Source organism: Mustela nigripes, chromosome 3 (genome assembly GCF_022355385.1).
Source record: "Mustela nigripes isolate SB6536 chromosome 3, MUSNIG.SB6536, whole genome shotgun sequence".
Taxonomy (NCBI): domain Eukaryota; kingdom Metazoa; phylum Chordata; class Mammalia; order Carnivora; family Mustelidae; genus Mustela; species Mustela nigripes.
Genome location: NC_081559.1, coordinates 141,679,245 through 141,692,884, shown reverse-complemented (window position 1 = coordinate 141,692,884; position 13,640 = coordinate 141,679,245).

Genomic DNA, 13,640 nt, shown 5'->3' with positions numbered 1-13,640 from the left:
AGCCCAGGATGGGGGAAGGGGCATAGGGAGAAGGAGACTTAGACTCCCTGCTGAGCAGTAATAATGACCTGAGGCTTAACCGACTGAACCACCTAAATGACAAAATATAGTACTTTTTAAATGGATATATTACAATTCATTGAAAGAACATTATCTGTTCTGATAGACAGTTATTTGAATATAAATTAATATGAGACTCTAAAATTCTAATTATGTATTTTTAGTTGCTATAAAAAAGTATTGCATCATTTATCAATTTAAATTCTTTCACTACCTTATAATCAAACAAATACAATTGAGCCAGTTTTCTAATCCATGTATTTTAAATTTATATTTTCTAAAAATGAACTTGAATTTTCAAGAGTGAATTTATTAATTCACTGCAACACTTGATATGTCAAAACTTATGGCAAATGAAATGAAAAACAAACACTATGGTAATTATTGGTTTTCAATATTTCTTTGAAAGATTTCCTTTTAAACAAAGGAGGTAGAAAAACTTGAACATCATATAATCCAACATCTCATTTATTGGAGAGGCAGAAAAGCAGAGAAGCAAATGACTTGCCTAAAGTCACAGAACAGGATAAGGATTGACACTCTGAGCTCTAGTTCAATGTAGGACAATTTCCAAAAATGCCCCTACATTTTTTTCCCTCCCATCAAGAGAGAGGGAAAACTTTCTCATCCCTTGTGTCTTTGCTAGTCTTCTGAGTTGCTTTGACCGATGTTGTATCATCAAGTAGGATGCAAGTAAATGCTTAGAAAGTGTTTCTGTATTGGGGCTTGCTCCCTTATTGCTCTTGCAACACCAAGAAGGCCGAGGATAACTTGTATAATAAGACACATGTCCCTGGTCGTCCTTATCTCCTTGGCCAACAACCTGTCAAACATGTCACTTATTTGTGAACATATTCTATATCATCCAACCACTAGCCAGTTTTCCATATATTCCCGGCTAATTGCACACACAAGTCACCTGGAAAATAACAAATACCCAGCAGACCAACAGAAGCCGAAGCATGGGTTAAATAATTGTTGTTTTGGGTCACTACATGTAGAAGTGACATGTTACACAGAGAATGCTGACTGACACAAATACATATTTAAAAATCAAGGTTTCTGGGGCACCTGGGTGGCTCAGTCAGTTAAGAATCTACCTTCAGCTCAAGTCTTTATTCCAGAGTGTTGGGATCCTGTCCTGAGTCAGCATCCCTGCTCAGCTGAGAGCCCTCTTCTGCCTTTTCTCTCTGCTCATGCTCTATCTCGCTCTTTTGATCTCTCTCTCTCAAACAGACAAATAAAATCTTAAGAAGAAAAATTAAGGTCTCACAATACATCTTTGCAGACTATCCCAAAAGAGCGGATCTTCCATGTACATTATGTTGATAAAATTAAAGACAAATAAGAATCTGCCCCTTAAAATTTATTGGAGCTACTCTTAATCTTTTGGAAAGAGCCCTCATATAGCACTGCTAAGGCAAATAATTCCCAAAAAATGGGACAAAAGACTTTCCTTTATTAAATATATATATGTTTTAATAATGAAAAATGCAAAAATATGATGACTCAGAAGTTAAAGGAAAACTGACTAAGAAGGCAGCTTGGTAACTGGAAGCTGGTACATTTATATCTAATAGAAGAGGAAAAAAATAATAAGAAAATACAAAATAGTTAATAACAGCAAAAAGAAAAACAAAAATAATCGAAATTCGGAGAGAATTCAGAGATGCTTAAAGAGTTTACATATTGAAATTTAATAATTATATTAGTCAATAATATATATTGACTATATATAATTATTATATATATTGACAAAAACAAAAATTTTAAAAAAGAGCCTTAATTAGCCTAATTAATGCTGCCTTGGGTAAATATTTAAACTACCTTTGAATTCTTGCAATTTTATTAGGAAAACTAAAATGTCAATGTAACCAAGCAGTCCCAATAAAATAAATTGCATGCATGCATAAAATACATCTACAGTTGATAGTAAGTTGCATGAGCACTAGTAGAACATTTGAGGTACTCTGAGGACATATGTTTTGAGGCAAAAATGTCCCCAGGTGTTTAGACATGAGAGCTTCTAAACAATGGGAGTTTAAGTGCCTTGGAATGCTAGGATAGTTTGGTTAAATAGTAGCTAACAGACGGTGATGCTCAGAGTCTGAGAGACAAGGCATAATTACATTCTCCACCTTTACCACTTTGGGAATTAGGAATGATGAAAGTAATGTTAAAACACATTATTTTCAGTAATGCATATTTAAATTTAAAATTTTAATTTTAAAATTTAAGTAGGTTGGCAAGAACATTAGAAAGTTCACTGGAAAGTAATTATAAGTACAGTTTCCATTATCTAAAGTATCAGAACATACCAGAGCTAGAAAATAGGATCTGCTTTCTATGTGCTTAATAAGCAAGCACAACAAACATGACAAATTTCAAACTTTGTGGTAGTTAAAGATATCAATGATTCTAGTATAGGTAGGGTTGATGTTCCAAGAAATAAAACACTTAACCAAATTTGAAGTAATGCAAATAAACAAGCTTGGGAAATAGAAAATTCTACATAGTGAAGACAACTGGAGGGAGGCATGAGGGGGAAGCTTAGGAATTAGAGGAGGAGGAGGAAGAACACTCGCAAGGTGCAATTTCTGATCCATTTTCTATGAATTTGGCACACTGCTTAAGTGCATTAATGCCCCCTTAATTTTTCATGAACAAATTTTCAATGCTTAAAAAGTTCACCATATTCAGCGTGAAATTGGTTACTTAAACTTCATTAGCATCATGGATGATGTCTTTAAGTGTCTCACCCACTGGCAGTAGTTTTCCTGTTCTAAGGGAATTTTAGAGAAGTGATACATTCACTCTTTTATCAGTTCACACTGTCTAACACAGATTCTTTTTCAGCAAGTTCTCTTTATTCCTCTTAGAACACTTCTTGCCTTTTACTATGAAATATTTTCCTTATGATAACCAGCCTTTTGACTACTTATATTATATATTAAAATAATAACAATATTATATGGAAATTTCATTTTCAAAGTTATAAAATCATGACAGGTTTTAGCAACTCCCTCAGCAAAAAGTTCTGACAGTACAAGTATGTCTAGACATATAGGAATTAAGACAAAAATATTAGTTTGCTCTTTTTTTGACAAAGCTTTTGCTTTGGTGTCATTATTATTGTTAGATGCTGCATAACCCAAACCAGTATGATATCTCTAATTCAATACAATATTTTTTTAAGTGAATTTCCAATAGTAGTAAGAATGGACATGTGTGAGTGAGAATGGACATGTACGTGTGGTGTCCATATTTATTTATGTCATATGTACATATATTTTTAAAATTTTATTTATTTATTTGAGAGAGCCACCCAGGCATTGCTATATCATATAAGTATGTTAAATAACTTTACTGATCTTATCGCTTGAAACACAGATTACTCATTAAGCTAAAAGTATACAAAATATCGAGGCACCTGGGTGGCTCAGTCAGTTTGGCTCAGGTCATGATCTCTGGTCCTGGGATTAAGCCCCAAACCCTATGTCAGGTTCTCTGCTCAGCAGGGAGCCTGCTTTTCCCTCTCCAACTCCCCCTGCCCCCTGCTCATGCACTCGCTCTGTCAAATAAATAAAATCTTTAAAATATTAAAAAATTAATATTTTTAAATATTAAGTGAGAAAAAAGAAAGTAAGAGAGAGGAGAAAAGAGAAGGAAGGAAGGAAGGAAGGAGAAAAGGAAGGAAGGGGGCGAGGAAGGGAGGAAACGGGAGAAGAGAGGAGAAGAAAGAACAAATCAAGGAGTTATCGATAAGAAGTAAAGGGTAAGTTGAGAAGTAAATTATAAATGTTTTAATTGTTAAATTATAAATGTTTTAATTAAATCAGTTTTTAGAAAGAACCCAATTGCACTCACTTTTGTGCTTTGATCCACTGATTAACATTTGCAACCACTGACTCACTTTCCTGATGGAGTCCACTGTCAGATCGCACTGCTTCCAGAGCCAGGCGTAGAATTTCCAGCTGTGGATGCAGACAGATCAAAGCATATGATGGACTCTCTACAACACAGTCTATCTGGAATACTAATAATAGTCAGTACTACTTGTAAAGAATCAAGTCATTTTTCTCCACTCCTTCAAATAATCAGGGTTTCCTTGTACATGCTATTAATTGATTCAATATGCGGAAGGAATGTCTGAACTTTTCCCACGCCTTACACTTACTCGTTTTTTATTATATACATTAGTCTACCTCCAGAGGTTGTTTTAATTCAAGTCAGGTTTTTTTTTTGTTGTTTTTTTCCTAAAGATGGAGTGGGTCCTTGTTCTGTTTAGCTTTGAATGCGATGTATTTTCATATGTTTTGGAATTTTGTGTCTAGGTATCATCACCTACTCTGTTCAATTTTGCTGCTGCTTCACTTGCTTACAGTAGAATTTCCTCATCTACTTTGATAAATATTGAGATTATTTACTATGGATCCCTTACACAGATTCTTTAATCCTGTCCGACCCTTCTTAAGATTTTCCAACCCAGTAGTTCAAAGACCTGACCAATGACTGAAAATGATTCACAGGCTCTCATGCTCTGAGAGCCCGAGGGCCTTTTTCTTTTTGCTTGTTTACATGTTTGTTTGTTTTAGGTACGACAGTAGCTGTTTGCTTTTATTTCATTCCTAATTCACCCTTTGCATGTTTATAGTTTCTTCTCTTTAAGGGGCAGTTCTGGAAATCTTGCAGGTAAGCAATAGCTTCTGTTGTATGGCTTTTTCAGGGTTTTGGAATGCGCAAGATATGCCAACAGCTGCGGTGTATTCCCAATATTTTTAAAAGACAAGCTTAATGGGGGATAACTCCTGTAATTTCTAGTTGAATAAATATGTATCAAACCTGTGAGATGTACTAGAGCTGCGTGACTGAGAATGAGAGGGCACAGAATAAAAAGATATTTAAAAACGAATCTCTTCCCTCACACTGCTTACAATCCATTTTTTGAAGAGGGTACAAAAGATTATTGAGAACTCCTTGTGTGATCATCGTTTGCCTAAGCATCAGAGTGGGTAGAATAGCGTCCTTTACACTTTCTATAAGCCAGTAAATGAAGGGGAAGCTTCTGCCTTAGGTGTTAGGAGCAATTGAGGTTTAGAGGGCTAATGAGTTTATATGTCATGAAAAATGCAGTGAGACAATCTTATTTTCTTATTTAACAGAAGGCTTTCATCTTCCCACTACAGGTTTGCCATTGCTTTCAGTTGACTGAAAGAATTTAACTCAGAATGTTATCTATGTGATTGATATTTCATGTATGACATAAATGTGTGTAGCTTTTCCCTTTGGTAACAGGTATGATTAAAAACAAAAACAATGACATAGGAGTGACTCAGCAATTGTTCCCTGAAATAATGTCAATTTCATGAAAACGTAATTCACATCAAAATGCAGTTCTACTATGATGGAGAGTAAAGTAGTTAGACTATGTAATTCAAATTATTTTCTTTCATCTTGCAACCATATTCAGTAGGATGTGTTACGCATTGGCAGCTTGTATAGTTCAATGGCCAGAAGGAAAACCTAATGGTCAGAAGAAAACAGGGATCCAGCTTGCATGCTTCTCTGCTGGGTGTCACAAGAATGGAGAGAAACAAAGCGCAATGTTCCCCACTTTGTGGTGGGGTGCAGGAAAGGAAGCTTAATATGTTCTACACAATTAAGCTTGCCCAGAGCACAAAGTGCAGAGGAGAAAGATTTCTAAATCTGATGTTTTCTCAAACTCTTCCAAAGTTAAATATATATATATATATATATATATTTTATATATATATAAAAATGCTGGTCTAGCACATTTTTCCTCGTTATAAATCTGGAATATTAAGAAATGAACATGCATATGTTAAATAAACATTTATCTTTTAATTTATAAGGAATGACAGACAATGTAGGATTGTTCTGAAGCTGACTGGGGAATATATGAGGGAATATAGGTATGTCTTCAATGTTATCTTTCCATCTGCAGCTATTTAAGAACAATACACATATTCATATTTTTCAAATAGTCATATAGACTTTAAAAACACTGCTGCTTTTTATAAGGAATGCCATTTTTTTTCAGACTTGAAAAATATCCGCCACTCAAGTAGCATACGTTTTAATCATGATTCAATGCATAACATCATTGATATTTTTAAATGGATAATGCAATAAATCTTTGATTATTACACACAAAAGCCTATTATAGTATTAGTGTGGATAATACATAGTGGAAGAGATAATAAAAATCTAATCAAAGTCAAATCAAAATTAATATTATAATACCCTTCTGAGACTCATCTGTTATATATGTTAATATTATGTAAAAGGTAATAAAATGGGAGCAGGAACAATTTACATTTTGGAAAAATCCTTGAAACATCGTGAATTATTAAATCAGAATTTATTCTTATTTTGTCTCATAATAATGTAAAAATATTTGAAGACACTTAAAGCTGTCAGGGGACAAATTTTCTGATGAAAGTAGAGAACATAAATAAAAATTCTGCACAAAATGTCATCTTCTATAAGCCAGTTGTTTTCATGAATGTAGGAATTTTTAAATTATCATATTCTAAGCTACATTAAGAGAAAATTTTTGAAACTAAACACTTCATATTTTTCTTGTATATTATCTAAAGTAATTATCTCTTGTGATGTATTTCAGAAAGATGATAACAGATCGAAAAGTTGCCAAGGGGGACAGGTAGGTTTGTAAATGTCTGAAGAACTTTAATACTATTAACAGTCCTACTTATTGTACGTGTAATGTGTGTTGTCATGGTTTTGTGTTTTACCCTGTAGTAAGCCATCTAATTCTCACCGGTAAAATAGAACATAATTTTACTGCTCATTTCACAGCTGAGCAATGATCACAAAGCTATTTCCAACAGTAGAGCTGTTAGCATTCATTCAAATATAGGCAGTCTGGATCCTGGGTCTCTGCTCTTAACTGCTAAGATATGATAAGGATAAGTAGGATTAATGGCATCATTATCAAACTATAGGGAGAGCTGGGGAGGGGGCTAGCATTTTTTGTTTGCTCCTCTATATACTTGGAAGAATAGCTCATCAGATTTGTGAATGACGTAAACTGATGTAATACAATGTTCTCAAGTTGAACATTTGAGACTAACTTAAAATTAAAACCTGGGTGGCTCATTGGTTAAGCATCTGACTCTTGATTTCAGTTCAGGTCATAATCTCAAGGTTGTAAGATCAAGCTCCAGGTTGGGTTCTATGTTAGGCATGGAGTCTGCTTAGGGTTCTCTCTCTCCTCCCTTTATGTCTCCCTCTCCTCTCAAAATAATAGTAATAATAATAATAATAGACACAGTTATAAAGTTCTAACTATAAAAGTAATCAGAAATCCTTTTCACACTTTCTGGTGGTACAGAAGACTCAAGCTCCTGTCCTCTCACAAAGATCAACAGTTTGACAGCTATCCATATTCAAAACAGCTCTGGAGTTCACTTAAGAAATGTCAGCAATCCAGTAGAACAAAAAATCTGAGAATAACCACACAAAAAGAGAAAAGAGACAGCTTTGTTTTTCCTACATCATCCTATCACCCAAGCCAGCATTGCTCAGATCCAAGAACCAACTTTCCAGCTATATAGTCCCCTCAACAAGAAAGGAAGAATGGAGTGAGCAGCCAGTTTTTCCAGCCTTTCAAGCCATTGTACAAGGCCCAGTCCAATTTCACCCCACTTAGACCAGCAAAGTAAGACATATCGAGACCCTGATAAGAACAAGAAAGAAAAGCAGAAGCCACCACTACCAGTCATGCAGCAGGAGCAATCACAGATCAAGGTGACCTGCTCACGAGACAAACCCAACAGTTCAGACTATTGAAGAAGGAACCAAAGGCTATCACTATTCCCTTCAGATTTCTTCAGTCTTTGCCTCATAGGTATTCATATTCATTGACACCAGACACCTGAATCCCTCCCTTCTCCTGCTGCTGCTATTCTCTGTCTTGTGTGTACTCGGGGCTAGCCCCTCTATTAGTGCATTTAGATGCCATTGGCCTCCTGCTTGACACTGACTTCTATGATGTATCATAACCTGAGGAAAACTGTGCATCTACAGGAGAGTACCTCCAATAGCCAGGGTCCCCAAAGATGCTTATGGACAGAGATGAGGCCCTGTATCTCATCACTAGCTCACACCACTGCACTCATCTTCAGCTACCATCTTCAGTTGTGTACCTGGACACCCCTTGCACAACTCCCATCACTGGCTTCTACTGTCATGCATCCATGACAAAACCCAGTGGTACACCATGACAGCCAGGATCTCCACAGCTACCAATGTGCCCAAAGTTGGCCCAGCACCTGCTGTCTACTGGGACTCCCACCACTATATGTGCATCTGCAAGCAGCCACTGCCACTAAATAGGTAACTGCAGATAGTCTCTCAAACAAGAGTATGCAAACAACCAGCAATGGCTACCATCATTGTTGCCCCACTTGGCCTGGACTCCCCACAGGAGTCACTTGGCCTGGAAGATTCTGTGGACACCAGAAACTCTTGCAACGATTATGATGCCCTGCAGTGCTCATCAAGGACCATGCAGTTGTTGATACTGTAGACCCATTTGCCTGACCTGAAGAGATGTCAAGCCCCTCAGGACATGAATGAAGTAAGTCAGACAAAGACAAGTACTGTATGATGTCACTTTTATGTGAAATCTAAAAAAACTGAAACCATAGGAATAGAGAGTAGAATAGTGATCATCAGAGACTGGAAGAGAGAAATGGTGGAGACATTGGTTAATGGGTATACATTTCCAGCATAAGATGAATAAGTTCTGGGGATCTAATGTATAGCACGGTGACCATGGTTAATAATGCTAACTCATGGGGCACCTGGGTGGCTCAGTGGGTTAAAGCCTCTGCCTTCGGCTCAGGTCATGATCCCAGGGTCCTAGGATCGAGCCCCGCATCGGGCTGTCTGCTCCGCAGAGAGCCTGCTTCCTCCTCTCTCTCTCTGCCTGCCTCTCTGCCTACTTGTGATCTCTGTCTGCCAAATAAATAAATAAAATCTTTAAAAAAAATAATAATAATGCTAAGTCATACACTTTGTAGGATAGCAAATATTAAATGTTCTCACCATAAATGGAACATGGTAATTATGTGATGTAATGGTGATATTAGCTAATGTTATGGTGGTAATCATTTCTCAATATTTAAGGGAACCAAATTGGGGCACCCAGGTAGCTCAGTCTGTTAAGTGTCTGACACTTGATTTCAGCTCAGGTCATGATCTTAGGGTCATGAGATCAAGTCCTGCAGTAGGCTCTGTGCTCAATGGGGAGTCTGCTTGAGATTACCTCTTTCCCTTTGCCCCTCTCCCCACTCCCACTCATAAATAAATAAATAAATAATATATTAGAAAATAAAATCAACTGTACACTTGAAGTTTATAGTGTTTATGTCAATTACATCTCAATACAACTAGGGAAAAAAAGAAATCCTTTTTGTAATTTAATTTGGTAATATTTGTCAAAATCTATATTTTTACGCTTTATCTCATTATTGAGAGAAATAATGTAAAGTGATAAGAAGAAAAGCTTAATTTACAAGGTGAAAGTTTCCTCATAAATCAAACCAAATTGATTACTATGAGCTCATATATGACAGCATTTTTCAAGGACTGTCCTAGAATGTTAAAGAATGTTAAAAGAATACAAACCTTTCTTTTTTTATAGAAAGAAGAAATCTGCAGACTTCCTACTCTGAATCAGGAATTCACGTAAAGTTTTCCAACAGTGGGCCCCAGAATTAAACCAGTCTCTTACCTATTGGGTTGTAAAGAAATTGGGTACCATTCCCTTAGCACACAGTACTTACCTTATATGATTATTTCCTCCTATTAGGTATTTGCTCTCAAATGTCAACTTTATCTAATAATGTCCTTCAGGGAAAAGGCTAACTTTTGTTTTCCAAGGTATACCTGGAACCATGTGCATATGATTCACCAATAAGCATATGTATGAATGATGAATAGATGAGTAAATGAGTGAATAATTAATATGTAGATGTCTAGAAAAGAAACACATATATTTCCCCCTTCTGATCAGCTACATAGGCATATGGAAAAAAGTTCTTTTGCTTACATTTCTTTCACCTTGGAACTGTAAGCATAAGACAAAATCTTGTAACTCAAAAAGAAAAATTTCTTTAAAAATTATTCATAAGAAGCAAAACTACTAGTTCCAAGATAGTATTTGGGGGAAACAAAAATGGATGCCTTGAGGATGCCCAGATGGTTCCTGACTTGGTGGAAACCATATGCAAATCATTGTTGTTGAGAGATCCCAAATACTAAGAGTAATAATAATAATAAGACAAATAATAATAAGCAATTGAATTTGATCGAGCGTACGAAAGCAGGCAGAGTCAAACCTCTTAAATGAACATTTTCATTTGAATCAAGTAACTGGTACTAGGTAGAGTTTGAAGTCAAGTGGGCTTTTTATATAGTGCCATGATTCTTAACCAAAGTTGATTTTGCTTCTCTATTTCCTGAGGTAGACAATGGCAGTATGTTAAAAATATACAATATAAAATCATTTGTTACAGTACTATCTAAAATAGTAAAAATTTTGAAATAAATTGTTAGCTAAGAGAGGATAAGTTTGTATTTGATTACAGACATTTCAACAGGATTTTATGTAATCGTGAAATCATCCTTATGATGACCATGCTTAAGAAATGGATTGTAGGGTGCCTGGGTGGCTCAGTGGGTTAAGCCGCTGCCTTAGGCTCTGGTCATGATCTCAGGATTCTGGGATTGAGTCCCACATCAGGCTCTCCGTTCGGCGGGGTGTCTGCTTCCCTCTCTCTCTCTATCTGTCTCTCTGCCTACTTGTGATCTCTGTCTGTCAAATAAATAAATACAATCTTAAAAAGAAAAAAAGGAAATGGATTGTATCAAGTAGAGATTAATGCACGTTTGTTTTTTATTAAAATCACAGAAATAAATATACATATGTATCTGAAGGAAATATACAAACTTAAAATATTTATAATAACAGAGTTGGTAATTTTATTTTTAAAAATTATCTTTCATGCCATTTTAATGTGTTTTTTTATAATTTTACATGTGATAAAGTATGACATGAAATGGTTGAACCAATAATCAGCCCGTGTCAGTTTGAAAATGAGAACACTTGCTTTTCATATTATCACTAAATTGTAATTACTGATTTCTAGATTTTTAGTAAATATTCAGTGATATTACCTAAAATTATCACTTGAGAAAATTAAGGAAAGAAAGGGAAAGAAATCAAGTAAGTAAATGGATGGTTTTTCTTTGCGTTTTAAAAACTCTTTCATGAAGTGAATCTTATGAGAACACTTTCAAGTTGTATTTATACTTAAAAGTGGGTTGGGCAAATGTGGAAAATAGTTAAATAAATGAAGTAATATTCTTATGAAACTATTTGTACATTTTTTTAAAAAAAATCTGGATTAAGCAAATTTTAGAGTTGCTTTCATTCATTCCCATTTGCGGTACGAGAGACAAAAACCCCAAACTTGTGAAATCAAAACAAGGTTTGAATATGGCTTCAAGTCATTAATGTTTTAGACAAAATGGCAAAATAAGCATTTCCTCTGCTGCGATCCCACAAACCATGATCACCGTGCATGTGCGTATGTGTGTTTTGTTATCCTAGGTTTCTTCTCGGGGCCCTCTCCCACCACACGTCATCTAGCAAAGCCTTGCCTCCACTCCTCTCTTGGCCACTCCACTTTCTACGCTGCAATAGGAGTTATCTCCTTAAATAGCAAATCTCATCCCATGTATCCCTTTTCCAGAGCCCCTTTTCATTCTTTAATGTTTGCTCACAAGATTATTAGCCAAAGTCTGATCCTGGCTTTCGAAGATCCTGGCTTTCGAAGACTCATTCCACTCAAATTTCACTCACTAATTTCCCACAGACTCTCTAGATTTTTGCTCACATTCTTTCCTACCACATGATTTTGTGTGCTATTTCCTGTGTGTTTAAAATGCCACTCCAATTTACCTACCTATCTGTCCTTGGGAATGCTGTTTCTCAAGTATTGCAGAGAACTCTGTACAATATATATATAATCTCCAGATAGATAAAGCCTTGGATCCCAGAGGTCTACCTAATGTGGGGAAACCTAAGTTAGAGATATCTCATACTTATCACAGCTACAACCATACCACACACACTCAATTCCCATATTCATAATTCTCCGATAAAATCTATATGTCTAACTAGTCTATTGGCCTTGTAAGTCCAACGGAACAGAGATCGTTTTATCGTCTTGTGTTTATTATGAACCCAAAATGTGTATTGATATTGTTTAGATTGGAAGTGAGTACAAACTTAACTCACTGAGGCCTGAAACAAACATGCAGACTCGGCGTGGTTGTGCAAGCAGGTGTGATCCCGGCGTCTGCAGGAGTGAGTGGACTCTCCAGCCATATGGCTGAGCTGAAGCTTTCTTGGTCTCCGCAAGAGAACAGCTTCTGCAGTGTCGGGTCCCAGCAAGATTTCTGTGGCAGCAGCAACAGCTCCGGCAGCTCCAGCAGCTCTGCTTGTGTTCCAGGTGTTGTAGGAAGAAGGCAGAGTCTTGGTCACGTCACGGGCTCCATCTGATGGTGAGTCCCTCTCTGAGCAGTCACGGAGGTCTTTGAAGGAAATGCCCTGAATGACAGGCCTGGACGACGTAGTCTGCTTGTGTTGCTGGGGAGTGGGTGGTGAGGAATCAGTCTTACCTAATGCAGGTGGGCAGAAGGAGAGAATGGTGGGTCACCAAGGCCAAACTGTAACCTTGTTATCCTAGAGTAGGTAAAGATTGGGTGGCAAAACCCATTAAGTATCTACATCGGCTGGTGCCTCACACAGGGTAGGAAACTGTCATACAGCTTGGCTGATGCTGTATTAAGTCTTCAACGTGACTGAGTATGGGGAAGGCTTCCCATTACAGGGTATGTTAGGTCCTCCAAGTAAGACCTCAGCAAATATCTGTGGAATAAATGAAAAAAATGGTGCCTTGGAGAAAACTGTGCATTTAAAAATGTCCCTGAAACTTGATACATTCAATAATATAAAGTGAAATATATAGCTAAATGTACAATGAAGAACATAGAAAAAAAGCTTAACTTTGAAAATTATTCAAGTATACCAATGCTATAATATATTATTCTTTAAAGTTCTGAAAAGAATGAACCAATATTTGGCTTTCAGATTTTATGTACAGAAATAAAAACTGTATAGTCTTTCTGGAGAATAATAGGTAATATATAAAAGAAGACAGGAAAAACTTTGATGTAGTAATAACACTTTGGTTAAATATCTAACAATAATAATTCCAAAGGAAAAAATGATCAAACCTTGAGAAAAAAGGATAAAAAAAAAAAACAAACAAAGAAAAAGAAAATGTGTCAGCACTCTTAGCTTAGAAAATTAGGAAGTAAATTATTGAAATGAAATTGTGCTTTTAGGGGCGCCTGGGTGGCTCAGTGGGTTAAGCCGCTGCCTTCGGCTCAGGTCATGATCTCAGGGTCCTGGGATCGAGTCCCGCATCGGGCTCTCTGCTCAGCAGGGAGCCTGCTTCCCT